Below are 25,824 nucleotides of genomic sequence, written 5' to 3'. Positions count from 1 at the left end.
ATGGCGGCTGGGCGGAGCTATCCGCTGCCCGAGGGCAAGGGCGGCTGCTGGGAGGAGCTATCCCCCGCCCGAGGCCAGGGGCGGTGGCTGGGAAGAGCTATCCCCCTCCCTAGGCCAGGGGCGGTGGCTGGGAAGAGCTATCCCCCGCCCAAGGGCAGGGGCGGTGGCTGGGAGGAGCTATCCCCTGCACGAGGGCAGGGGCGGTGGCTGCGAGGAGCTATCCACCACCCAAGGGCAGGGGCGGTGGCTGGGAGGAGCTATCCCCCGCCCGAGGGCAGGGGTGGTGGCTGCGAGGAGCTATCCCCGGCCCGAAGGCAGGGGCGGTGGCTGCGAGGAGTTACCCCCCGCCATGGCTGGTGGAGCTATCCCCAGCCCGAGGCCAGGGATGGCGGCTGGGAGGAACTATCCACTGCCCGAGGCCAGGGATGGCGGCTGGGAGGAGCTATCCCCCGCCCGAGGGCAGGGGCGATGGCTGGGAGGAGCTATCCCCCACCCGAGGGCAGGGGTGGTGGCTGGGAGGAGTTACCCCACGCCATAGCTGGTAGGAGCTATCCCCCGCCCGAGGGCACGGATGGCGGCCAGGAGGACCCCCAGCCCGTGGGCAGGGGCACTGTCAGCGAGGACTTACCCCACCTCGAGGTCATTGCGGCGGGGAGGAGCTATCCCTGCCCCAGGCCAGGTGTTGTGGCCAGGAGAAGCTAACCCCGGCCCCGAGGACATGGGCAGCGGCTGGGAGGAGCTCCCCCCCGCCCGAGGCCATGGGCGGTGGCTGGGAGGAGCTATCCCCTGCCCGAGGCCACGGTCAGTGGCTGGGAGGAGCCACCCCCGCCCGAGGGCTGGGGCGGTGGTGGCGAGGAGTTAGCCAATGCCATAGCTGGGAGGAGCTATCCCCTGCCCGAGGCCAAGGGCGGATGCTGGGAAGAGCTATCCCCTGCCCGAGGCCAGGGGCGGTGGCTGGGAGGAGCTATCCCCCGCCCGAGGGCAGGGGCGGTGCCTGCGAGGAGTTACCACACGCCATAGATGGGAGGAGTTATACCCCGCCCCAGGGTAGGGGCGGTGTCTGCGAGGAGTTACCCCCCGCCATAGCTGGGAGGAGCTATCCCCTGCCCGAGGCCAAGGGCGGCTGCTGGGAGGAGCTATCCCCTGCCCGTGGCCACTGGCGGTGGCTGGGAGGAGCTATCCCCCGCCCAAGGGCAGGGGCGGTGGCTGGGAGGAGTTACCCCACTCCATGGCTGGATGGAGCTATCCCCTGCCCGAGGCCAAGGGCGGCTGCTGGGAGGACCTATCCCCCGCCCCAGGGCAGGTGTTGTGGCCAGGAGAAGCTAACCCCGGCCCCGAGGCCAGGGGCAGTGGCTAGGAGGAGCTATCCCCCGCCCGACGCCATGGGCGGTGGCTGGGAGGAGCTACTCCCCGCCCCAGGGCAGGGGCAGTGGCTGGGAGGAGCTATCCCAGCCCGAGGCCATGGGCAGCGGCTGGAAGGAGCTATTCCCCGCCCGAGGCCACGGGCGGCGGCTGGGAGGAGCTATCCCCTGCCCGCCCCCATGGGCGGTGGCTGGGAGGAGCTATCCCCTGCCCAAGGGCAGGGGCGGTGGCTGGGAGGAGCTATCCCCCGCCCAAGGGCAGGGGCGGTGGCTGGGATGAGCTATGCCCCGCCCGAGGGCAGGGGCGGTGGCTGCGAGGAGTTACCCCACGCCATGGCTGGGTGGAGCTATCCCCTGCCCGAGGTCAAGGGCAGCTGCTGGGAGGACCTATCCCCCGCCCCAGGGCAGGTGTTGTGGCCAGGAGAAGCTAACCCCGGCCCCGAGGCCAGGGGCAGTGGCTAGGAGGAGCTATCCCCCGCCCGAGTCCACGGGCGGTGGCTGGGAGGAGCTATCCCCCGCCCCAGGGCAGGGGCGGTGGCTGCGAGGAGTTACCCCACGCCATGGCTGGGTGGAGCTATCCCCCGCCCGAGGACACGGGCAGTGGCTGGTAGGAGCTATTCCCCGCCCTAGGGCAGGGGCGGTGGCTGCGAGGAGTTACCCCACGCCATGGCTGGGTGGAGATATCCCCTGCCCGAGGCCTCGGGCGGCTGCTGGGAGGAGCTATCCCCCGCCCGAGGCCAGGGATGGCGGCTGGGAGGAGTTACCCCACGCCATAGCTGGGAGGAGCTATCCCCCACCCGAGGCCAGGGATGGCGGCTGGGAGGAACTATCCACTGCCCGAGGCCAGGGATGGCGGCTGGGAGGAGCTATCCCCCACCCGAGGGCAGGGGCGATGGCTGGGAGGAGCTATCCCCCACCCGAGGGCAGGGGTGGTGGCTGGGAAGAGTTACCCCACGCCATAGCTGGTAGGAGCTATCCCCCGCCCGAGGGCACGGATGGCGGCCAGGAGGACCCCCAGCCCGAGGGCAGGGGCACTGTCAGCGAGGACTTACCCCACCTCGAGGTCATTGCGGCGGGGAGGAGCTATCCCCGCCCCAGGCCAGGTGTTGTGGCCAGGAGAAGCTAACCCCGGCCCCGAGGCCACGGGCAGCGGCTGGGAGGAGCTCTCCCCCGCCCGAGGCCACGGGCGCTGGCTGGGAGGAGCTATCCCCTGCCCGAGGCCACGGTCAGTGGCTGGGAGGAGCCAACCCCGCCCGAAGGCGGGGGCGGTGGCGGCGAGGAGTTAGCCAATGCCATAGCTGGGAGGAGCTATCCCCTGCCCGAGGCCAGGGGCGGTGGCTGGGAGGAGCTATCCCCTGCCCGAGGGCAGGGGCGGTGCCTGCGAGGAGTTACCACACGCCATAGCTGGGAGGAGTTATACCCCGCCCCAGGTCAGGGGCGGTGGCTGCGAGGAGTTACCCCCCGCCATGGCTGGGTGGTGCTATCCCCTGCCCGAGGCCAATGGCGGCTGCTGGGAGGAGCTATCCCCCGCCCGAGGCCAGGCATGGTGGCCAGGAGGACCCCAAGCCCGAGGCCAGGGGCCGTGTCTGCGAGAAGTTACCCCACCTCGAGGTCATTGCGGCGGGGAGGAGCTAACCCCCGCCCCAGGCCAGGTGTGGCCAGGAGAAGCTATCCCCGGCCCCGAGGCCCCGGGCAGTGGCTGGGAGGAGCTATGCCCCGCCTGAGGCCACGGGCGGTGGCTGGGAGGAGCTGTCCCCCGCCCGAGGCCACGGGCGGTGGCTGGGAGGAGCTATCCCAGCCCGAGGCCATGGGCAGTGGCTGGGAGGAGCTATTCCCCGCCCCAGGGCAGGGGCGGTGGCTGCGAGGACTTACCCCACGCCATGGCTGGGTGGAGCTATCCCCCGCCCGAGGCCAGGGATGGCGGCTGGGAGGAACTATCCACTGCCCGAGGCCAGGGATGGCGGCTGGGAGGAACTATCCACTGCCCGAGGCCAGGGATGGCGGCTGGGAGGAGCTATCCCCCGCCCGAGGGCAGGGGCGATGGCTGGGAGGAGCTATCCCCCACCCGAGGGCAGGGGTGGTGGCTGGGAGGAGTTACCCCACGCCATAGCTGGTAGGAGCTATCCCCCGCCCGAGGGCACGGATGGCGGCCAGGAGGACCCCCAGCCCGTGGGCAGGGGCACTGTCAGCGAGGACTTACCCCACCTCGAGGTCATTGCGGCGGGGAGGAGCTATCCCTGCCCCAGGCCAGGTGTTGTGGCCAGGAGAAGCTAACCCCGGCCCCGAGGACATGGGCAGCGGCTGGGAGGAGCTCCCCCCCGCCCGAGGCCATGGGCGGTGGCTGGGAGGAGCTATCCCCTGCCCGAGGCCACGGTCAGTGGCTGGGAGGAGCCACCCCCGCCCGAGGGCTGGGGCGGTGGTGGCGAGGAGTTAGCCAATGCCATAGCTGGGAGGAGCTATCCCCTGCCCGAGGCCAAGGGCGGATGCTGGGAAGAGCTATCCCCTGCCCGAGGCCAGGGGCGGTGGCTGGGAGGAGCTATCCCCCGCCCGAGGGCAGGGGCGGTGCCTGCGAGGAGTTACCACACGCCATAGATGGGAGGAGTTATACCCCGCCCCAGGGTAGGGGCGGTGTCTGCGAGGAGTTACCCCCCGCCATAGCTGGGAGGAGCTATCCCCTGCCCGAGGCCAAGGGCGGCTGCTGGGAGGAGCTATCCCCTGCCCGTGGCCACTGGCGGTGGCTGGGAGGAGCTATCCCCCGCCCAAGGGCAGGGGCGGTGGCTGGGAGGAGTTACCCCACTCCATGGCTGGATGGAGCTATCCCCTGCCCGAGGCCAAGGGCGGCTGCTGGGAGGACCTATCCCCCGCCCCAGGGCAGGTGTTGTGGCCAGGAGAAGCTAACCCCGGCCCCGAGGCCAGGGGCAGTGGCTAGGAGGAGCTATCCCCCGCCCGACGCCATGGGCGGTGGCTGGGAGGAGCTACTCCCCGCCCCAGGGCAGGGGCAGTGGCTGGGAGGAGCTATCCCAGCCCGAGGCCATGGGCAGCGGCTGGAAGGAGCTATTCCCCGCCCGAGGCCACGGGCGGCGGCTGGGAGGAGCTATCCCCTGCCCGCCCCCATGGGCGGTGGCTGGGAGGAGCTATCCCCTGCCCAAGGGCAGGGGCGGTGGCTGGGAGGAGCTATCCCCCGCCCAAGGGCAGGGGCGGTGGCTGGGATGAGCTATGCCCCGCCCGAGGGCAGGGGCGGTGGCTGCGAGGAGTTACCCCACGCCATGGCTGGGTGGAGCTATCCCCTGCCCGAGGTCAAGGGCAGCTGCTGGGAGGACCTATCCCCCGCCCCAGGGCAGGTGTTGTGGCCAGGAGAAGCTAACCCCGGCCCCGAGGCCAGGGGCAGTGGCTAGGAGGAGCTATCCCCCGCCCGAGTCCACGGGCGGTGGCTGGGAGGAGCTATCCCCCGCCCCAGGGCAGGGGCGGTGGCTGCGAGGAGTTACCCCACGCCATGGCTGGGTGGAGCTATCCCCCGCCCGAGGACACGGGCAGTGGCTGGTAGGAGCTATTCCCCGCCCTAGGGCAGGGGCGGTGGCTGCGAGGAGTTACCCCACGCCATGGCTGGGTGGAGATATCCCCTGCCCGAGGCCTCGGGCGGCTGCTGGGAGGAGCTATCCCCCGCCCGAGGCCAGGGATGGCGGCTGGGAGGAGTTACCCCACGCCATAGCTGGGAGGAGCTATCCCCCACCCGAGGCCAGGGATGGCGGCTGGGAGGAACTATCCACTGCCCGAGGCCAGGGATGGCGGCTGGGAGGAGCTATCCCCCACCCGAGGGCAGGGGCGATGGCTGGGAGGAGCTATCCCCCACCCGAGGGCAGGGGTGGTGGCTGGGAAGAGTTACCCCACGCCATAGCTGGTAGGAGCTATCCCCCGCCCGAGGGCACGGATGGCGGCCAGGAGGACCCCCAGCCCGAGGGCAGGGGCACTGTCAGCGAGGACTTACCCCACCTCGAGGTCATTGCGGCGGGGAGGAGCTATCCCCGCCCCAGGCCAGGTGTTGTGGCCAGGAGAAGCTAACCCCGGCCCCGAGGCCACGGGCAGCGGCTGGGAGGAGCTCTCCCCCGCCCGAGGCCACGGTCAGTGGCTGGGAGGAGCCACCCCCGCCCGAAGGCGGGGGCGGTGGCGGCGAGGAGTTAGCCAATGCCATAGCTGGGAGGAGCTATCCCCTGCCCGAGGCCAGGGGCGGTGGCTGGGAGGAGCTATCCCCTGCCCGAGGCCACGGTCAGTGGCTGGGAGGAGCCAACCCCGCCCGAAGGCGGGGGCGGTGGCGGCGAGGAGTTAGCCAATGCCATAGCTGGGAGGAGCTCTCCCCCGCCCGAGGCCACGGGCGCTGGCTGGGAGGAGCTATCCCCTGCCCGAGGCCACGGTCAGTGGCTGGGAGGAGCCAACCCCGCCCGAAGGCGGGGGCGGTGGCGGCGAGGAGTTAGCCAATGCCATAGCTGGGAGGAGCTATCCCCTGCCCGAGGCCAGGGGCGGTGGCTGGGAGGAGCTATCCCCTGCCCGAGGGCAGGGGCGGTGCCTGCGAGGAGTTACCACACGCCATAGCTGGGAGGAGTTATACCCCGCCCCAGGTCAGGGGCGGTGGCTGCGAGGAGTTACCCCCCGCCATGGCTGGGTGGTGCTATCCCCTGCCCGAGGCCAATGGCGGCTGCTGGGAGGAGCTATCCCCCGCCCGAGGCCAGGCATGGTGGCCAGGAGGACCCCAAGCCCGAGGCCAGGGGCCGTGTCTGCGAGAAGTTACCCCACCTCGAGGTCATTGCGGCGGGGAGGAGCTAACCCCCGCCCCAGGCCAGGTGTGGCCAGGAGAAGCTATCCCCGGCCCCGAGGCCCCGGGCAGTGGCTGGGAGGAGCTATGCCCCGCCTGAGGCCACGGGCGGTGGCTGGGAGGAGCTGTCCCCCGCCCGAGGCCACGGGCGGTGGCTGGGAGGAGCTATCCCAGCCCGAGGCCATGGGCAGTGGCTGGGAGGAGCTATTCCCCGCCCCAGGGCAGGGGCGGTGGCTGCGAGGACTTACCCCACGCCATGGCTGGGTGGAGCTATCCCCCGCCCGAGGCCAGGGATGGCGGCTGGGAGGCCTATCCCCCGCCCGTCGGGCGGGCGGGGGTGGCTGGGAGGAGCTATCTCCCGCCCAAGGCCAGGGGCGGTGGCTGCGAGGAGTTACCCCACGCCTTAGCTGGGAGGAGCTATCCCCTGCCCGAGGCCAAGGGCGGCTGCTGGCAGGAGCTATTCCCCGCCCGAGGGCAGGGGCGGTGGCTGCGAGGAATTACCCCACGCCATCGCTGGGAGGAGCTATCCCCCGCCAGAGGCCAGGGATGGCGGCCAGGATGACCCCCATCCCGAGGCCAGGGGCAGTGTCTGCGAGGAGTTACCCCACCTCGAAGTCATTGCGGCGGGGAGGAGCTATCGCCCGCCCCAGGCCAGGTGTTGTGGCCAGGAGAAGCTATCCCCGGCCCCGAGGCCACGGGCAGTGGCTGGGAGGAGCTATTCCCCGCCCGAGGCCACGGGCGGTGGCTGGGAGGAGGTGTCCCCCGCCCAACGGCAGGGGCGGTGGCTTCAAGGAGATACCCCACGCCATGGCTGGGTGGAGCTATCCCCCGCCCGAGGACACGGGCAGTGGCTGGGAGGAGCTATCCCCCGCCCGAGGGCAGGGGCGGTGGCTGCGAGGAGTTACCCCACGCCATGGCTGGGTGGAGCTATCCCCTGCCCGAGGCCAAGGGCGGCTGCTGGGAGGACCTATCCCCCGCCCCAGGGCAGGTGTTGTGGCCAGGAGAAGCTAACCCAGCCCCGAGGCCAGGGGCAGTGGCTAGGAGGAGCTATCCCCCGCCCCAGGCCAGGTGTGGCCAGGAGAAGCTATCCCCGGCCCCGAGGCCACAGGCAGTGGCTGGGAGGAGCTATTCCCCGCCCTAGGGCAGGGGCGGTGGCTGCGAGGAGTTACCCCACGCCATGGCTGGGTGGAGATATCCCCTGCCCGAGGCCTCGGGCGGCTGCTGGGAGGAGCTATCCCCCGCCCGAGGCCAGGGATGGCGGCTGGGAGGAGTTACCCCACGCCATAGCTGGGAGGAGCTATCCCCCACCCGAGGCCAGGGATGGCGGCTGGGAGGAACTATCCACTGCCCGAGGCCAGGGATGGCGGCTGGGAGGAGCTATCCCCCACCCGAGGGCAGGGGCGATGGCTGGGAGGAGCTATCCCCCACCCGAGGGCAGGGGTGGTGGCTGGGAAGAGTTACCCCACGCCATAGCTGGTAGGAGCTATCCCCCGCCCGAGGGCACGGATGGCGGCCAGGAGGACCCCCAGCCCGAGGGCAGGGGCACTGTCAGCGAGGACTTACCCCACCTCGAGGTCATTGCGGCGGGGAGGAGCTATCCCCGCCCCAGGCCAGGTGTTGTGGCCAGGAGAAGCTAACCCCGGCCCCGAGGCCACGGGCAGCGGCTGGGAGGAGCTCTCCCCCGCCCGAGGCCACGGGCGCTGGCTGGGAGGAGCTATCCCCTGCCCGAGGCCACGGTCAGTGGCTGGGAGGAGCCACCCCCGCCCGAAGGCGGGGGCGGTGGCGGCGAGGAGTTAGCCAATGCCATAGCTGGGAGGAGCTATCCCCTGCCCGAGGCCAAGGGCGGATGCTGGGAAGAGCTATCCCCTGCCCGAGGGCAGGGGCGGTGCCTGCGAGGAGTTACCACACGCCATAGCTGGGAGGAGTTATACCCCGCCCCAGGTCAGGGGCGGTGGCTGCGAGGAGTTACCCCCCGCCATGGCTGGGTGGTGCTATCCCCTGCCCGAGGCCAATGGCGGCTGCTGGGAGGAGCTATCCCCCGCCCGAGGCCAGGGGCGGTGGCTGGGAGGAGCTATCCCCCGCCCAAGGGCAGGGGCGGTGGCTGGGATGAGCTATGCCCCGCCCGAGGGCAGGGGCGGTGGCTGCGAGGAGTTACCCCACGCCATGGCTGGGTGGAGCTATCCCCTGCCCGAGGTCAAGGGCAGCTGCTGGGAGGACCTATCCCCCGCCCCAGGGCAGGTGTTGTGGCCAGGAGAAGCTAACCCCGGCCCCGAGGCCAGGGGCAGTGGCTAGGAGGAGCTATCCCCCGCCCGAGTCCACGGGCGGTGGCTGGGAGGAGCTATCCCCCGCCCCAGGGCAGGGGCGGTGGCTGCGAGGAGTTACCCCACGCCATGGCTGGGTGGAGCTATCCCCCGCCCGAGGACACGGGCAGTGGCTGGTAGGAGCTATTCCCCGCCCTAGGGCAGGGGCGGTGGCTGCGAGGAGTTACCCCACGCCATGGCTGGGTGGAGCTATCCCCTGCCCGAGGCCTCGGGCGGCTGCTGGGAGGAGCTATCCCCCGCCCGAGGCCAGGGATGGCGGCTGGGAGGAGTTACCCCACGCCATAGCTGGGAGGAGCTATCCCCCACCCGAGGCCAGGGATGGCGGCTGGGAGGAACTATCCACTGCCCGAGGCCAGGGATGGCGGCTGGGAGGAGCTATCCCCCACCCGAGGGCAGGGGCGATGGCTGGGAGGAGCTATCCCCCACCCGAGGGCAGGGGTGGTGGCTGGGAAGAGTTACCCCACGCCATAGCTGGTAGGAGCTATCCCCCGCCCGAGGGCACGGATGGCGGCCAGGAGGACCCCCAGCCCGAGGGCAGGGGCACTGTCAGCGAGGACTTACCCCACCTCGAGGTCATTGCGGCGGGGAGGAGCTATCCCCGCCCCAGGCCAGGTGTTGTGGCCAGGAGAAGCTAACCCCGGCCCCGAGGCCACGGGCAGCGGCTGGGAGGAGCTCTCCCCCGCCCGAGGCCACGGTCAGTGGCTGGGAGGAGCCACCCCCGCCCGAAGGCGGGGGCGGTGGCGGCGAGGAGTTAGCCAATGCCATAGCTGGGAGGAGCTATCCCCTGCCCGAGGCCAGGGGCGGTGGCTGGGAGGAGCTATCCCCTGCCCGAGGGCAGGGGCGGTGCCTGCGAGGAGTTACCACACGCCATAGGTGGGAGGAGTTATACCCCGCCCCAGGTCAGGGGCGGTGGCTGCGAGGAGTTACCCCCCGCCATGGCTGGGTGGTGCTATCCCCTGCCCGAGGCCAATGGCGGCTGCTGGGAGGAGCTATCCCCCGCCCGAGGCCAGGCATGGTGGCCAGGAGGACCCCAAGCCCGAGGCCAGGGGCCGTGTCTGCGAGAAGTTACCCCACCTCGAGGTCATTGCGGCGGGGAGGAGCTAACCCCCGCCCCAGGCCAGGTGTGGCCAGGAGAAGCTATCCCCGGCCCCGAGGCCCCGGGCAGTGGCTGGGAGGAGCTATGCCCCGCCTGAGGCCACGGGCGGTGGCTGGGAGGAGCTGTCCCCCGCCCTAGGGCAGGGGCGGTGGCTGCGAGGAGTTACCCCACGCCATGGCTGGGTGGAGATATCCCCTGCCCGAGGCCTCGGGCGGCTGCTGGGAGGAGCTATCCCCCGCCCGAGGCCAGGGATGGCGGCTGGGAGGAGTTACCCCACGCCATAGCTGGGAGGAGCTATCCCCCACCCGAGGCCAGGGATGGCGGCTGGGAGGAACTATCCACTGCCCGAGGCCAGGGATGGCGGCTGGGAGGAGCTATCCCCCACCCGAGGGCAGGGGCGATGGCTGGGAGGAGCTATCCCCCACCCGAGGGCAGGGGTGGTGGCTGGGAAGAGTTACCCCACGCCATAGCTGGTAGGAGCTATCCCCCGCCCGAGGGCACGGATGGCGGCCAGGAGGACCCCCAGCCCGAGGGCAGGGGCACTGTCAGCGAGGACTTACCCCACCTCGAGGTCATTGCGGCGGGGAGGAGCTATCCCCGCCCCAGGCCAGGTGTTGTGGCCAGGAGAAGCTAACCCCGGCCCCGAGGCCACGGGCAGCGGCTGGGAGGAGCTCTCCCCCGCCCGAGGCCACGGGCGCTGGCTGGGAGGAGCTATCCCCTGCCCGAGGCCACGGTCAGTGGCTGGGAGGAGCCACCCCCGCCCGAGGGCTGGGGCGGTGGTGGCGAGGAGTTAGCCAATGCCATAGCTGGGAGGAGCTATCCCCTGCCCGAGGCCAAGGGCGGATGCTGGGAAGAGCTATCCCCTGCCCGAGGGCAGGGGCGGTGCCTGCGAGGAGTTACCACACGCCATAGCTGGGAGGAGTTATACCCCGCCCCAGGTCAGGGGCGGTGGCTGCGAGGAGTTACCCCCCGCCATGGCTGGGTGGTGCTATCCCCTGCCCGAGGCCAATGGCGGCTGCTGGGAGGAGCTATCCCCCGCCCGAGGCCAGGGGCGGTGGCTGGGAGGAGCTATCCCCCGCCCAAGGGCAGGGGCGGTGGCTGGGATGAGCTATGCCCCGCCCGAGGGCAGGGGCGGTGGCTGCGAGGAGTTACCCCACGCCATGGCTGGGTGGAGCTATCCCCTGCCCGAGGTCAAGGGCAGCTGCTGGGAGGACCTATCCCCCGCCCCAGGGCAGGTGTTGTGGCCAGGAGAAGCTAACCCCGGCCCCGAGGCCAGGGGCAGTGGCTAGGAGGAGCTATCCCCCGCCCGAGTCCACGGGCGGTGGCTGGGAGGAGCTATCCCCCGCCCCAGGGCAGGGGCGGTGGCTGCGAGGAGTTACCCCACGCCATGGCTGGGTGGAGCTATCCCCCGCCCGAGGACACGGGCAGTGGCTGGTAGGAGCTATTCCCCGCCCTAGGGCAGGGGCGGTGGCTGCGAGGAGTTACCCCACGCCATGGCTGGGTGGAGCTATCCCCTGCCCGAGGCCTCGGGCGGCTGCTGGGAGGAGCTATCCCCCGCCCGAGGCCAGGGATGGCGGCTGGGAGGAGTTACCCCACGCCATAGCTGGGAGGAGCTATCCCCCACCCGAGGCCAGGGATGGCGGCTGGGAGGAACTATCCACTGCCCGAGGCCAGGGATGGCGGCTGGGAGGAGCTATCCCCCACCCGAGGGCAGGGGCGATGGCTGGGAGGAGCTATCCCCCACCCGAGGGCAGGGGTGGTGGCTGGGAAGAGTTACCCCACGCCATAGCTGGTAGGAGCTATCCCCCGCCCGAGGGCACGGATGGCGGCCAGGAGGACCCCCAGCCCGAGGGCAGGGGCACTGTCAGCGAGGACTTACCCCACCTCGAGGTCATTGCGGCGGGGAGGAGCTATCCCCGCCCCAGGCCAGGTGTTGTGGCCAGGAGAAGCTAACCCCGGCCCCGAGGCCACGGGCAGCGGCTGGGAGGAGCTCTCCCCCGCCCGAGGCCACGGGCGCTGGCTGGGAGGAGCTATCCCCTGCCCGAGGCCACGGTCAGTGGCTGGGAGGAGCCACCCCCGCCCGAAGGCGGGGGCGGTGGCGGCGAGGAGTTAGCCAATGCCATAGCTGGGAGGAGCTATCCCCTGCCCGAGGCCAGGGGCGGTGGCTGGGAGGAGCTATCCCCTGCCCGAGGGCAGGGGCGGTGCCTGCGAGGAGTTACCACACGCCATAGGTGGGAGGAGTTATACCCCGCCCCAGGTCAGGGGCGGTGGCTGCGAGGAGTTACCCCCCGCCATGGCTGGGTGGTGCTATCCCCTGCCCGAGGCCAATGGCGGCTGCTGGGAGGAGCTATCCCCCGCCCGAGGCCAGGCATGGTGGCCAGGAGGACCCCAAGCCCGAGGCCAGGGGCCGTGTCTGCGAGAAGTTACCCCACCTCGAGGTCATTGCGGCGGGGAGGAGCTAACCCCCGCCCCAGGCCAGGTGTGGCCAGGAGAAGCTATCCCCGGCCCCGAGGCCCCGGGCAGTGGCTGGGAGGAGCTATGCCCCGCCTGAGGCCACGGGCGGTGGCTGGGAGGAGCTGTCCCCCGCCCGAGGCCACGGGCGGTGGCTGGGAGGAGCTATCCCAGCCCGAGGCCATGGGCAGTGGCTGGGAGGAGCTATTCCCCGCCCCAGGGCAGGGGCGGTGGCTGCGAGGACTTACCCCACGCCATGGCTGGGTGGAGCTATCCCCCGCCCGAGGCCAGGGATGGCGGCTGGGAGGCCTATCCCCCGCCCGTCGGGCGGGCGGGGGTGGCTGGGAGGAGCTATCTCCCGCCCAAGGCCAGGGGCGGTGGCTGCGAGGAGTTACCCCACGCCTTAGCTGGGAGGAGCTATCCCCTGCCCGAGGCCAAGGGCGGCTGCTGGCAGGAGCTATTCCCCGCCCGAGGGCAGGGGCGGTGGCTGCGAGGAATTACCCCACGCCATCGCTGGGAGGAGCTATCCCCCGCCAGAGGCCAGGGATGGCGGCCAGGATGACCCCCATCCCGAGGCCAGGGGCAGTGTCTGCGAGGAGTTACCCCACCTCGAAGTCATTGCGGCGGGGAGGAGCTATCGCCCGCCCCAGGCCAGGTGTTGTGGCCAGGAGAAGCTATCCCCGGCCCCGAGGCCACGGGCAGTGGCTGGGAGGAGCTATTCCCCGCCCGAGGCCACGGGCGGTGGCTGGGAGGAGGTGTCCCCCGCCCAACGGCAGGGGCGGTGGCTTCAAGGAGATACCCCACGCCATGGCTGGGTGGAGCTATCCCCCGCCCGAGGACACGGGCAGTGGCTGGGAGGAGCTATCCCCCGCCCGAGGGCAGGGGCGGTGGCTGCGAGGAGTTACCCCACGCCATGGCTGGGTGGAGCTATCCCCTGCCCGAGGCCAAGGGCGGCTGCTGGGAGGACCTATCCCCCGCCCCAGGGCTGGTGTTGTGGCCAGGAGAAGCTAACCCCAGCCCCGAGGCCAGGGGCAGTGGCTAGGAGGAGCTATACCCCGCCCGACGCCACGGGTGGTGGCTGGGAGGAGCTACTCCCCGCCCCAGGGCAGGGGCAATGGCTGGGAGGAGCTATCCCAGCCCGAGGCCATGGGCAGCGGCTGGGAGGAGCTATCCCCCGCCCCAGGCCAGGTGTGGCCAGGAGAAGCTATCCCCGGCCCCGAGGCCACAGGCAGTGGCTGGGAGGAGCTATTCCCCGCCCTAGGGCAGGGGCGGTGGCTGCGAGGAGTTACCCCACGCCATGGCTGGGTGGAGATATCCCCTGCCCGAGGCCTCGGGCGGCTGCTGGGAGGAGCTATCCCCCGCCCGAGGCCAGGGATGGCGGCTGGGAGGAGTTACCCCACGCCATAGCTGGGAGGAGCTATCCCCCACCCGAGGCCAGGGATGGCGGCTGGGAGGAACTATCCACTGCCCGAGGCCAGGGATGGCGGCTGGGAGGAGCTATCCCCCACCCGAGGGCAGGGGCGATGGCTGGGAGGAGCTATCCCCCACCCGAGGGCAGGGGTGGTGGCTGGGAAGAGTTACCCCACGCCATAGCTGGTAGGAGCTATCCCCCGCCCGAGGGCACGGATGGCGGCCAGGAGGACCCCCAGCCCGAGGGCAGGGGCACTGTCAGCGAGGACTTACCCCACCTCGAGGTCATTGCGGCGGGGAGGAGCTATCCCCGCCCCAGGCCAGGTGTTGTGGCCAGGAGAAGCTAACCCCGGCCCCGAGGCCACGGGCAGCGGCTGGGAGGAGCTCTCCCCCGCCCGAGGCCACGGGCGCTGGCTGGGAGGAGCTATCCCCTGCCCGAGGCCACGGTCAGTGGCTGGGAGGAGCCACCCCCGCCCGAAGGCAGGGGCGGTGGCGGCGAGGAGTTAGCCAATGCCATAGCTGGGAGGAGCTATCCCCTGCCCGAGGCCAGGGGCGGTGGCTGGGAGGAGCTATCCCCTGCCCGAGGGCAGGGGCGGTGCCTGCGAGGAGTTACCACACGCCATAGCTGGGAGGAGTTATACCCCGCCCCAGGTCAGGGGCGGTGGCTGCGAGGAGTTACCCCCCGCCATGGCTGGGTGGTGCTATCCCCTGCCCGAGGCCAATGGCGGCTGCTGGGAGGAGCTATCCCCCGCCCGAGGCCAGGCATGGTGGCCAGGAGGACCCCAAGCCCGAGGCCAGGGGCCGTGTCTGCGAGAAGTTACCCCACCTCGAGGTCATTGCGGCGGGGAGGAGCTAACCCCCGCCCCAGGCCAGGTGTGGCCAGGAGAAGCTATCCCCGGCCCCGAGGCCCCGGGCAGTGGCTGGGAGGAGCTATGCCCCGCCTGAGGCCTCGGGCGGTGGCTGGGAGGAGCTGTCCCCCGCCCGAGGCCACGGGCGGTGGCTGGGAGGAGCTATCCCAGCCCGAGGCCATGGGCAGTGGCTGGGAGGAGCTATTCCCCGCCCCAGGGCAGGGGCGGTGGCTGCGAGGACTTACCCCACGCCATGGCTGGGTGGAGCTATGCCCCGCCCGAGGCCAGGGATGGCGGCTGGGAGGACTATCCCCCGCCCGTCGGGCGGGCGGGGGTGGCTGGGAGGAGCTATCTCCCGCCCAAGGCCAGGGGCGGTGGCTGCGAGGAGTTACCCCACGCCTTAGCTGGGAGGAGCTATCCCCCGCCCGAGGCCAGGGGCCGTGTATGCGAGGAGTTACCCACGTCGAGGTCATTGTGGCGGGGAGGAGCTATCCCCCGCCCCAGGCCAGGTGTTGTGGCCAGGAGAAGCTATCCGCGGCCCCGAGGCCACTGGCAGTGGCTGGGAGGAGCTATCACCCGCCCGAGGCCACGGGCGGTGGCTGGGAGGAGCTGTCCCCCGCCCAACGGCAGGGGCAGTGGGTTCAAGGAGATACCCCACGCCATGGCTGGGAGGAGCTATCCCCTGCCCGAGGCCAAGGGTGGCTGCTGGGAGGAGCTATCCCCTGCCCGCCCCCACGGGCGGTGGCTGGGAGGAGCTATCCCCCGCCCGAGGGCAGGGGCGGTGGCTGCGAGGAGTTACCCCACGCTATCGCTGGGAGGAGCTATCCCCCGCCAGAGGCCAGGGATGGCGGCCAGGATGACCCCCATCCCGAGGCCAGGGGCTGTGTCTGCGAGGAGTTACCCCCACCTCGAGGTCATTGCGGCGGGGAGGAGCTATCGCCCGCCCCAGGCCAGGTGTTGTGGCCAGGAGAAGCTATCCGCGGCCCCGAGGCCACGGGCAGTGGCTGGGAGGAGCTATTCCCCGCCCGAGGCCACGGGCGGTGGCTGGGAGGAGCTGTCCCCCGCCCAACGGCAGGGGCGGTGGCTTCAAGGAGATACCCCACGCCATAGCTGGGAGGAGCTATCCCCTGCCCGAGGCCAAGGGCGGCTGCTGGGAGGAGCTATCCCCTGCCCGTGGCCACCGGCGGTGGCTGGGAGGAGCTATCCCCCGCCCAAGGGCAGGGGCGGTGGCTGCGAGGAGTTTCCCCACGCCATGGCTGGGTGGAGCTATCCCCTGCCCGAGGCCAATGGCGGCTGCTGGGAGGAGCTATCCCCCGCCCGAGGCCAGGCATGGGGGCCAGGAGGACATGAAGCCCGAGGCCAGGGGCCGCGTCTGCGAGGAGTTACCCCACCTCGAGGTCATTGCGGCGGGGAGGAGCTATCCCCCGCCCCAGGCCAGGTGTTGTGGCCAGGAGAAGTTATCCCCGGCCCCGAGGCCACGGGCGGTGGCTGGGAGGAGCTATCCCCTGCCCGAGGCCATGGGCAGTGGCTGGGAGGAGCTATTCCCCGCCACAGGGCAGGGGCGGTGGCTGCGAGGAGTTACCTCCCGCCATGGCTGGGTGGAGCTATCCCCCGCCCGAGGACACGGGCAGTGGCTGGGAGGAGCTATCCCCCGCCCGAGGCCAGGGATGGTGGCCAGGAGGACCCCAAGCCCGAGGCCAGGGGCCGTGTATGCGAGGAGTTACCCCACCTCGAGGTCATTGCGGCGGGGAGGAGCTATCCCCCGCCCCAGGCCAGGTGTTGTGGCCAGGAGAAGCTATCCCCCGCCCCGAGGCCACGGGCAGTGGCTGGGAGGAGCTATCCCCCGCCCGAGGCCACGGGCGGTGGCTGGGAGGAGCTGTCCCCCGCCCGAGGCCACGGGCGGTGGCTGGGAGGAGCTATCCCCCGCCCCAGGGCAGGGGCGGTGGCTGCGAGGAGTTACCCCACGCCATGGCTGGGTGGAGCTATCCCCCGCCCGAGGACACGGGCAGTGGCTGGTAGGAGCTATTCCCCGCCCTAGGGCAGGGGCGGTGGCTGCGAGGAGTTACCCCACGCCATGGCTGGGTGGAGCTATCCCCTGCCCGAGGCCTCGGGCGGCTGCTGGGAGGAGCTATCCCCCGCCCGAGGCCAGGGATGGCGGCTGGGAGGAGTTACCCCACGCCATAGCTGGGAGGAGCTATCCCCCACCCGAGGCCAGGGATGGCGGCTGGGAGGAACTATCCACTGCCCGAGGCCAGGGATGGCGGCTGGGAGGAGCTATCCCCCGCCCGAGGGCAGGGGCGATGGCTGGGAGGAGCTATCCCCCACCCGAGGGCAGGGGTGGTGGCTGGGAAGAGTTACCCCACGCCATAGCTGGTAGGAGCTATCCCCCGCCCGAGGGCACGGATGGCGGCCAGGAGGACCCCCAGCCCGAGGGCAGGGGCACTGTCAGCGAGGACTTACCCCACCTCGAGGTCATTGCGGCAGGGAGGAGCTATCCCCGCCCCAGGCCAGGTGTTGTGGCCAGGAGAAGCTAACCCCGGCCCCGAGGCCACGGGCAGCGGCTGGGAGGAGCTCTCCCCCGCCCGAGGCCACGGGCGCTGGCTGGGAGGAGCTATCCCCTGCCCGAGGCCACGGTCAGTGGCTGGGAGGAGCCACCCCCGCCCGAAGGCGGGGGCGGTGGCGGCGAGGAGTTAGCCAATGCCATAGCTGGGAGGAGCTATCCCCTGCCCGAGGCCAAGGGCGGATGCTGGGAAGAGCTATCCCCTGCCCGAGGGCAGGGGCGGTGCCTGCGAGGAGTTACCACACGCCATAGCTGGGAGGAGTTATACCCCGCCCCAGGTCAGGGGCGGTGGCTGCGAGGAGTTACCCCCCGCCATGGCTGGGTGGTGCTATCCCCTGCCCGAGGCCAATGGCGGCTGCTGGGAGGAGCTATCCCCCGCCCGAGGCCAGGGGCGGTGGCTGGGAGGAGCTATCCCCCGCCCAAGGGCAGGGGCGGTGGCTGGGATGAGCTATGCCCCGCCCGAGGGCAGGGGCGGTGGCTGCGAGGAGTTACCCCACGCCATGGCTGGATGGAGCTATCCCCCGCCCGAGGACACGGGCAGTGGCTGGTAGGAGCTATTCCCCGCCCTAGGGCAGGGGCGGTGGCTGCGAGGAGTTACCCCACGCCATGGCTGGGTGGAGCTATCCCCTGCCCGAGGCCTCGGGCGGCTGCTGGGAGGAGCTATCCCCCGCCCGAGGCCAGGGATGGCGGCTGGGAGGAGTTACCCCACGCCATAGCTGGGAGGAGCTATCCCCCACCCGAGGCCAGGGATGGCGGCTGGGAGGAACTATCCACTGCCCGAGGCCAGGGATGGCGGCTGGGAGGAGCTATCCCCCGCCCGAGGGCAGGGGCGATGGCTGGGAGGAGCTATCCCCCACCCGAGGGCAGGGGTGGTGGCTGGGAAGAGTTACCCCACGCCATAGCTGGTAGGAGCTATCCCCCGCCCGAGGGCACGGATGGCGGCCAGGAGGACCCCCAGCCCGAGGGCAGGGGCACTGTCAGCGAGGACTTACCCCACCTCGAGGTCATTGCGGCGGGGAGGAGCTATCCCCGCCCCAGGCCAGGTGTTGTGGCCAGGAGAAGCTAACCCCGGCCCCGAGGCCACGGGCAGCGGCTGGGAGGAGCTCTCCCCCGCCCGAGGCCACGGGCGCTGGCTGGGAGGAGCTATCCCCTGCCCGAGGCCACGGTCAGTGGCTGGGAGGAGCCACCCCCGCCCGAAGGCGGGGGCGGTGGCGGCGAGGAGTTAGCCAATGCCATAGCTGGGAGGAGCTATCCCCTGCCCGAGGCCAAGGGCGGATGCTGGGAGGAGCTATCCCCTGCCCGAGGGCAGGGGCGGTGCCTGCGAGGAGTTACCACACGCCATAGCTGGGAGGAGTTATACCCCGCCCCAGGTCAGGGGCGGTGGCTGCGAGGAGTTACCCCCCGCCATGGCTGGGTGGTGCTATCCCCTGCCCGAGGCCAATGGCGGCTGCTGGGAGGAGCTATCCCCCGCCCGAGGCCAGGGGCGGTGGCTGGGAGGAGCTATCCCCCGCCCAAGGGCAGGGGCGGTGGCTGGGATGAGCTATGCCCCGCCCGAGGGCAGGGGCGGTGGCTGCGAGGAGTTACCCCACGCCATGGCTGGGTGGAGCTATCCCCTGCCCGAGGTCAAGGGCAGCTGCTGGGAGGACCTATCCCCCGCCCCAGGGCATGTGTTGTGGCCAGGAGAAGCTATCCCCGGCCCCGAGGCCATGGGCAGTGGCTGGGAGGAGCTATTCCCCGCCCGAGGCCACGGGCGGTGGCTGGGAGGAGGTGTCCCCCGCCCAACGGCAGGGGCGGTGGCTTCAAGGAGATACCCCACGCCATGGCTGGGTGGAGCTATCCCCCGCCCGAGGACACGGGCAGTGGCTGGGAGGAGCTATCCCCCGCCCGAGGGCAGGGGCGGTGGCTGCGAGGAGTTACCCCACGCCATGGCTGGGTGGAGCTATCCCCTGCCCGAGGCCAAGGGCGGCTGCTGGGAGGACCTATCCCCCGCCCCAGGGCAGGTGTTGTGGCCAGGAGAAGCTAACCCCAGCCCCGAGGCCAGGGGCAGTGGCTAGGAGGAGCTATCCCCCGCCCGACGCCACGGGTGGTGGCTGGGAGGAGCTACTCCCCGCCCCAGGGCAGGGGCAATGGCTGGGAGGAGCTATCCCAGCCCGAGGCCATGGGCAGCGGCTGGGAGGAGCTATCCCCCGCCCCAGGCCAGGTGTGGCCAGGAGAAGCTATCCCCGGCCCCGAGGCCACAGGCAGTGGCTGGGAGGAGCTATTCCCCGCCCTAGGGCAGGGGCGGTGGCTGCGAGGAGTTACCCCACGCCATGGCTGGGTGGAGATATCCCCTGCCCGAGGCCTCGGGCGGCTGCTGGGAGGAGCTATCCCCCGCCCGAGGCCAGGGATGGCGGCTGGGAGGAGTTACCCCACGCCATAGCTGGGAGGAGCTATCCCCCACCCGAGGCCAGGGATGGCGGCTGGGAGGAACTATCCACTGCCCGAGGCCAGGGATGGCGGCTGGGAGGAGCTATCCCCCACCCGAGGGCAGGGGCGATGGCTGGGAGGAGCTATCCCCCACCCGAGGGCAGGGGTGGTGGCTGGGAAGAGTTACCCCACGCCATAGCTGGTAGGAGCTATCCCCCGCCCGAGGGCACGGATGGCGGCCAGGAGGACCCCCAGCCCGAGGGCAGGGGCACTGTCAGCGAGGACTTACCCCACCTCGAGGTCATTGCGGCGGGGAGGAGCTATCCCCGCCCCAGGCCAGGTGTTGTGGCCAGGAGAAGCTAACCCCGGCCCCGAGGCCACGGGCAGCGGCTGGGAGGAGCTCTCCCCCGCCCGAGGCCACGGGCGCTGGCTGGGAGGAGCTATCCCCTGCCCGAGGCCACGGTCAGTGGCTGGGAGGAGCCAACCCCGCCCGAAGGCGGGGGCGGTGGCGGCGAGGAGTTAGCCAATGCCATAGCTGGGAGGAGCTATCCCCTGCCCGAGGCCAGGGGCGGTGGCTGGGAGGAGCTATCCCCTGCCCGAGGGCAGGGGCGGTGCCTGCGAGGAGTTACCACACGCCATAGCTGGGAGGAGTTATACCCCGCCCCAGGTCAGGGGCGGTGGCTGCGAGGAGTTACCCCCCGCCATGGCTGGGTGGTGCTATCCCCTGCCCGAGGCCAATGGCGGCTGCTGGGAGGAGCTATCCCCCGCCCGAGGCCAGGCATGGTGGCCAGGAGGACCCCAAGCCCGAGGCCAGGGGCCGTGTCTGTGAGAAGTTACCCCACCTCGAGGTCATTGCGGCGGGGAGGAGCTAACCCCCGCCCCAGGCCAGGTGTGGCCAGGAGAAGCTATCCCCGGCCCCGAGGCCCCGGGCAGTGGCTGGGAGGAGCTATGCCCCGCCTGAGGCCACGGGCGGTGGCTGGGAGGAGCTGTCCCCCGCCCGAGGCCACGGGCGGTGGCTGGGAGGAGGTGTCTCCCGCCCAACGGCAGTGGCGGTGGCTTCAAGGAGATACCCCACGCCATGGCTGGGTGGAGCTGTCCCCCGCCCGAGGCCACGGGCGGTGGCTGGGAGGAGCTATCCCCCTCCCCAGGGCAGGTGTTGTGGCCAGGAGAAGCTAACCCCGGCCCCGAGGCCAGGGGCAGTGGCTAGGAGGAGCTATCCCCCGCCCGAGTCCACGGACGGTGGCTGGGAGGAGCTATCCCCCGCCCCAGGGCAGGGGCGGTGGCTGCGAGGAGTTACCCCACGCCATGGCTGTTTGGAGCTATCCCCTGCCCGAGGCCAAGGGCGGCTGCTGGGAGGACCTATCCCCCGCCCCAGGGCAGGTGTTGTGGCCAGGCGAAGCTAACCCCGGCCCCGAGGCCAGGGGCAGTGGCTAGGAGGAGCTATCCCCCGCCCGAGTCCACGGGCGGTGGAGGGGAGGAGCTATCCCCCGCCCCAGGGCAGGGGCGGTGGCTGCGAGGAGTTACCCCACGCTATGGCTGGGTGGAGCTATCCCCCGCCCGAGGACACGGGCAGTGGCTGGGAGGAGCTATTCCCCGCCCTAGGGCAGGGGCGGTGGCTGCGAGGAGTTACCCCACGCCATGGCTGGGTGGAGCTATCCCCTGCCCGAGGCCTGGGGCGGCTGCTGGGAGGAGCTATCCCCCGCCCGAGGCCAGGGATGGCGGCTGGGAGGAGTTACCCCACGCCATAGCTGGGAGGAGCTATCCCCCACCCGAGGCCAGGGATGGTGGCCAGGAGAATCTATTCCCGGCCCGGAGGCCAATGGCGGCGGTGGGAGGAGCTATCCCCTGCCCGAGGCCATGGGTGGCTGCTGGGAGGAGCTATCCCCCGCCCGAGGCCAGGGATGGCGGCCAGGGTGACCCCTCAGCCCGAGGCCTGGGGCGGTGGCTGCGAGGAGTTACCCCACCTCGAGGTCAAGGCGGCGGGGAGGAGCTATCCCCCGCCCGAGGCCAGGTGTTGTGGCCAGGAAAAGCTATCCCCGGCCCCGAAGCCAAGGGCGGCGGCTGGGAGGAGCTATCCCCCACCCGAGGCCAGGGGTGGTGGCTGGGAGGAGCTATCCCTCTCCCGAGGCCTGGGATGGCGGCTGGGAGGAGCTATCCCCAGCCGGAGGCCAGGGATGGCAGCTGGGAGGAGCTATCCCCCGCCCGAGGCCAAGGGCAGTGGTTGGGAGGAGCTACCCTATGCCCCACGCCAAGGGTGGTGGCTGGGAGGAGTTACCCCACCTCGAGGTCAGGGGCAGCGGCCAGGAGGAGCTAACCCCTGCCCGAGGCCACAGGCAGTGGCCGGGAGGAGCTATCCCCCCCCCCCGAGGCCAAGGATGGTGGCCGGGAGTAGCTACCCCCGGCCCGAGGCCAGGGGCGGTGGCTGCGTGGAGTTACCCCCTGCCCGAGGCCAGGTGTTGTGGCCAGGAGAAGCTATCCCCGGCCCCGAGGCCAAGGGCGCTGGCTGCAAGGAGTTTCCCCACGTCGTGGTCATGGGCGGCAGCCAGGAGGAGCTATCCCCTGCCCGAGGCCATGGGCAGTGGCTGGGAGGAGCTATCCCCCGCCCGAGGCCACGGGCAGTGGTCGGGAGGAGCTATCCCCCCCACCCCCCGTGGCCAAGGGCGGCGGCTGGGAGGAGCTATCCCCTGCCCTAGGCCAAGGGCGGCAGCTGGGAGGAGCTATCCCCCGCCAGAGGCCAGGGATGGCGGCCAGGAGGAGCTACCCCTGGCCCGAGGCCATGGGCAGTGGCTGTGAGGAGTTACCCCACGTCGAGGTCAGGGTCGGCACTCGGGAGGAACTACCCACGTCCAAGGTCAGGGGCAGCGGCCGGGAGGAGCTACCCTATGCCCCAGGCCAAGGGCGGCGGCTTCGAGGAGCTACCCCACGTCCGAGGCCAAGGGCCGTGGCCAGGAGGAGCTACCCCACGTCCACGGAGTGGTGCCTGCGCAGGCGCAGGAGGGCCGATGAGGAGCTACTCCATGTTCAAGGTCAGGAGGGGCGGCGGTGAGGAGATACCCCTAGTCCAAAGTAAGGAGCAGCGGCTGTGCTTTGCTGGAGCAACCGTGAAGAGATACCCCATGTCCAAGTTAAGAGAAACCCAAGTAAGACAGTAGGTGTTGCAAGAGGGCATCAGAGGGCAGTTCAGTTCAGTCGCTCAGTCATATCCGACTCTTTGAGACCCCATGAATCGCAGGACGCCAGGCCTCCCTGTCCATCACCCACTCCCGGAGTTCACTCAAACTCAACGTCCATCAAGTCAGTGATGCCATCCAGCCATCTCATCCTCTGTTGTCCCCTTCTCCTCCTGCCCCCAATCCCTCCCAGCATCACAGTCTTTTCCAATGAGTCAACTCTTTGCATGAGGTGGCCAAAGTACTGGAGTTTCAGCTTTAGCATCATTCCTTCCAAAGAAATCCCAGGGCTGATCTCCTTCAGAATGGACTGGTTGGGTCTCCTTGCAGTCCAAGGGACTCTCAAGAGTCTTCTCCAACACCACAGTTCAAAAGCATCAATTCTTTGGCACTCAGCCTTCTTCACAGTCCAACTCTCACATCCATACATGACTACTGGAAAAACCATAGCCTTGACTAGACGGACCTTAGTCAGCAAAGTAATGTCTCTGCTTTTGAATATGCTATCTAGGTTGGTCATAACTTTTCTTCCAAGGAGTAAGCATCTTTTAATTTCATGGCTGCAGTCACCATCTGCAGTGATTTTGGAGCCCCCCCCCCCGAAAATAAAGTCTCACACTGTTTCCACTGTTTCCCCATCTCTTTCCCATGAAGTGATGGGACCAGATGCCATGATCTTTGTTTTCTGAATGTTGAGCTTTAAGCCAACTTTTTCACTCTCCTCTTTCACTTTCATCAAGAGGCTTTTGAGTTCCTCTTCACTTTCTGCCATAAGGGTGGTGTCATCTGCATATCTGAGGTTATAGATATTTCTCCCGGCAATCTTGATTCCAGCTTGTGTTTCTTCCAGTCCAGCATTTCTCATGATGTACTCTGCATATAAGTTAAATAAGCAGGGTGACAATATACAGCCTTGACATACTCCTTTTCCTATTTGGAACCAGTCTGTTGTTCCATGTCCAGAGGGCAGACACACTGAAACCATAATCACAGAAAACTAGTCAGTCTAATCACAGGGACCACAGCCTTGTCTAACTCAGTGAAACTAAGCCATGCCATGTGGGGCCACCCAAGACGGGCGGGTCATGGTGGAGAGGTCTGACAGAATGTGGTCCACTGGAGAAGGGAATGGCAAACCACTTCAACATTCTTGCCTTGAGAACCCCATGAACAGTATGAAAAGGCAAAATCGTAAGATACTGAAAGAGGAACTCCCCAGGTCAGTAGGTGCCCAGTATGCTACCGGAGATCAGTGGAGAAATAACTCCAGAAAGAATGAAGGGATGGAGCCAAAACAAAAACAATACCCAGTTGTGGATGTGACTGGTGACAGAAGTAAGGTCTGATGCTGTAAAGAGCAATATTGCATAGGAACCTGCAATGTCAGGTCCATGAATCAAGGCAAATTGGAAGTGGTCAAACAGGAGATGCCAAGAGTGAACATCGACATTCTAGGAATCAGCTAACTAAAATGGACTGGAATGGGTGAATTTAACTCAGATGACCATTATATCTACTACTGCGGGCAGGAATCCCTTAGAAGAAATGGAGTAGCCATCATGGTCAACAAAAGAGCCCGAAATGCAGTACTTGGATGCAATCTCAAAAACGACAGAATGATCTCTGTTCGTTTCCAAGGCAAACCATTCAATATCACAGTAATCCAAGTCTATGCCCCAACCAGTAATGCTGAAGAAGCTGAAGTTGAATGGTTCTATGAAGACCTACAAGACCTTTTAGAACTAACATCCAAAAAAGATGTCCTTTTCATTATAGGGCACTGGAATGCAAAAGTAGGAAGTCAAGAAACACCTGGAGTAACAGGCAAATTTGGCCTTGGAATATGGAATGAAGCAGGGCAAAGGCTAATAGAGTTTTGCCAAGAGAACGCACTGGTCATAGCAAACACCCTCTTCCAACAACACAAGAGAAGACTCTATACATGGACATCACCAGATGGTTAACACCGAAATCAGACTGATTATATTCTTTGCAGCCAAAGATGGAGAAGCTCTATACAGTCAGCAAAAACAAGACCAGGAGCTGACTGTGGCTCAGATCATGAACTCCTGATTGCCAAATTCAGACTTAAACTGAAGAAAGTAAGGAAAACCACTAGACCATTCAGGTATGACCTAAATGAAATCCCTTATGATTATACAGTGGAAGTGAGAAATAGATTTAAGGGACTAGATCTGATAGAGTGCCTGATGAACTATGGACGGAGGTTCGTGACATTGTACAGGAGACAGGGATCAAGACCATCCCCATGGAAAAGAAATGCAAAAAAGCAAAATGGCTGTCTGGGGAGGCCTTACAAATAGCTGTGAAAAGAAGAGAAAGCAAAAAGCAAAGGAGAAAAGGATATAAGCATCTGAATGCAGAGTTCCAAAGAATAGCAAGGAGAAATAAAGCCTTCCTCAGCGATCAATGCAAAGAAATAGAGGAAAACAACAGAATGGGAAAGACTAGAGATCTCTTTGAGAAGAGAATAGGGCACAGGTATATTGAGGTGTTCAACAGCAGTCAGGAGGAAGTTAGGTCATACTTGGATCCCCCACTGAAGTTCATGTCAGTGCAGCTTCCAGGCCTCTATACTGGAGGTATACTGGCATCATCAAGCAGGCAAGCCTGGAGAGGATGAGGTCCTGTGCCTACAGTGCAGGCTGTGGGGGTTATGAGGAGTACAGCAGCCTCAGTGATGGCTACAGCTTCACCACTGACCTGTTTGGGAGAGACCTCAGTTACTGTCTCTCTAAGATATACGACCACAAGTATAGAGATGGTGAGTTCACTGTCCAGAGCACCACTGGACACTGCATCCATATGAGAGGACTGCCACAGAGAATGACATTTACAACTTCTCCCTGCTCAACCCTGTGAGAGTCCACATTGAGACTGGCCCTGATGGAAGAGTGACCGGTGAAGCTGATGTTGAGTTTGCCACTCATGAAGAAGCCGTGGTGGCCATGTCCAAAAACAGGGCAAACATGCAACATAGATACATAGAACTTTTCTTGAATTCCACAACAGGGGCCAGCAACGGGTCATATAGCAGCCAGATGATGCAGGGCATGGGAGTGTCAACCCAGTCCACTTACAGTGGTCTTGAGAGCCAGTCTGTGAGTGGCTGTTATGGGCTGGCTATGGTGGCCAGAACAGCATGGGTAGATATGACTAGTTTTGTAGTAGCTTTTGAATTATTTCAGTCAAATTTTCACAGGCAGCCAACAAGCAGTGAAAAACAGTTATTACTCTAGAGGCAGCTAGGAGACCCATTTTGCACCATGAGTTTGTGAAATCTGGATTTAAAAATTACCTCTTAAGTGTTTTCTCATGCAAACTTTCTTCTAGCATGTGATATTGAATAAACTAAAACTATTTTCAGCTTTTC

General features: G+C 67.7%; 1 pseudogene; it reads left to right on the top strand.

Moving 5' to 3' along the window:
• LOC138070857 (heterogeneous nuclear ribonucleoprotein F-like) overlaps positions 1-25,611 on the top strand; it is a 32,811-nt pseudogene extending 7,200 nt beyond the window's left edge.
• The last annotated feature ends 213 nt before the right edge of the window (positions 25,612-25,824 follow it).

This window comes from Capricornis sumatraensis, chromosome X (assembly GCF_032405125.1).
Source record: "Capricornis sumatraensis isolate serow.1 chromosome X, serow.2, whole genome shotgun sequence".
NCBI lineage: Eukaryota > Metazoa > Chordata > Mammalia > Artiodactyla > Bovidae > Capricornis > Capricornis sumatraensis.
This window is presented reverse-complemented; position numbering and strand designations above follow the sequence as displayed.